A 2,345-nucleotide genomic window follows, 5' to 3' on the forward strand; every position below is an offset into this window, starting at 1 on the left:
CTATCACTTTAATTTAGGCAACAGTACCGATCCACTGAAAAAAAATTCTCATCCCAGAAACCATCAGAAATAAATTACAGCAAAGCTTAAAACCTCACCAGAACAGTGAGTGAAAGAACATTTGGGGCATTTTAAAAGAGTAAGTCTGGCATCATGACACTGCAACACTGTGCTTCTGAAATACGTTAGACATTTCTAACTATGTGGGATATGACTTAGTACCAGCAAAAATGTGTTACCTTTATTTTTATTAGTCACATAGCATTATAAAGCAGGGCAAAAGCCAGGGTCGCTTGCCTGGAGCAGTTTTCAGTATTGTGTTCAGAGTTTGATACATTTGAAAGAGGTCTGAAAGAAATGGTACATCAGTGACCTTTAGTGGTGCCTAGAAATATACATTGAATGCGTTAAGGTGTCACCAACAAGGAGAGGGTTAATATTGTTTTAATCTAATGATGAGTTCACTAGAATTCTGTTCTCCCAATATTTTATGTATTTAGATTTAAATAATAAAAAGATGATTATGTAAGCCTCTAGGCACCCTAAAATGTAATTAGTAGTTCAGTAAATCCCAGCACCATTCAGATAGTACTTTCAAACAGGAACTCAGCCAATCAGCTAACTACAGAAACTCCTTTCCACTCCTTGATCATTGTGGGAAGCATACCCTCATCACTCTCCTATGCAACACTCCACTATTCTTCTAGCTCCAGTAGGTTAGACAAAGAAGGGTGATTCTACACAGCATGCATTTAATGGCTCTGATTAATTCATAGAAATCAGATTAAAAATATGATGAAGGTGGGCTGTGCCAGGAGCCTTTCATTCATTCTGGCAAGCTCTTCCTTTAATGTCTCTCAGTACTGGTGGCATTACATCATGCAGCAAGAGACAGATTGCTGAAGGCTTTTGCACAGCAAAGCCCTGGAATACTGACGTGCAGGAGAGTTAGTGCATTGGGCAGATGGTGCAAAGTCACTCAAACAAGCTTCCCCTTCAGGGCAAAGATGGTGGCTCCTCAAACAAATAATGTCAGGGTCTTTGTTCATGGGGGATCAATTTTAAAAGGTCCAGCACTGCTGTTTGTGTTAGCACCTGTCTCCTCAGAGGGTCCTTTCCCCAGTAAGACAGTGTCAAGGTTTCACACACACATACACACACACAAATGGGGCAGAAAATTACTCTCCCTCCTTTTTTAGAAGGTTATTGATCACTGTACAAGCCTCTATAAAACTAAACTGAATAAAGTAATAAAAAATACAACACAGGCAACAATTCTCTGCAAACAAAAGCTGGACTAAAATGCCAGATGTTTGCCTGCCAGCCTTCAGTGCAATCTTGATCAGACAACCATCTCCAGCAATTTCAGTGTTCTAGTGTCATTCTTCTTATTCATTTTTTAAACTCCAGCAAAGTGTTAGGCCTCAGCTGGATACAAAATGAAGGGATTTTATGCCTCAGAGAGCTAAAAGTCCAAAGGTATGTCTACCCTCCAGCTGGAGGTGTAATTTCCATCTTGAAGAGACATATATACTCCAGGTCTGATTGAACTAACATGCTAAAAATAGCAATGAAGCCACGACTGCATGGACAATGGGACAGCTTAGCCATTCCAGGTACACTACGAAGCCCAGGGCAAGGAATAACTTGGGGGCCTGATCCAAAGCCCATTGAAGTCAACGGACACACTGCCAGTGACTTCAATGACCTTTGAATCCGCCCCTTGAAGGGGTTTGCTTTGTTTTTCACAAGGGGCTCCCCAGTTCCTTAGATCCCTTTGGAAATCCCAGCTGTAATGTTTGGATTGGTTCACTTCTAGCAGACACATGGAAGAAGCACATTTTAATGAAGGACTTAAATACAGGAAGGGGGTGGCTTGGTGAATCACAGTTGGGACACGTTACTTGCAATAGGGGTGGGCTGTGGAAAAAGGCCTAGAGGAGGGCCGGTGCAACCCATTAGGTGACCTAGGCGGTCACCAAGAGCACTAGCATTTGGGGGGTGGCATTTCGGGTCCTTCGGCAGCGACCACGGTGGCCGGATCTTCGGCTGCCCCGGTCGTCATCAGCATTTAGGTGGACCTGGGGCAGGGAGGGCACGGGGAGGGCCGCCTGCAGCAAGTGGGGGGGGGCGCGGCATGCAGGGAACCGCTCCCCGCCCCAGCTCACCTCTGCTCCGCCTCCTCCCCTGAGCATGCCGCCCCACTCTGCTTCTCTCCCGCCCAGGCATGCAGCGCCAAACAGCTGATTGACTCTGCAAGCCTGGGAGGTGAGAGAAGTGGAGAAACAACAGCATGCTCGGGCAGGAGGCAGAGCAGAGGTGAGCTGGGGCGGGGAGCTGCCACG

This window comes from Chelonoidis abingdonii, chromosome 2 (genome assembly GCF_003597395.2).
Source record: "Chelonoidis abingdonii isolate Lonesome George chromosome 2, CheloAbing_2.0, whole genome shotgun sequence".
NCBI lineage: Eukaryota > Metazoa > Chordata > Testudines > Testudinidae > Chelonoidis > Chelonoidis abingdonii.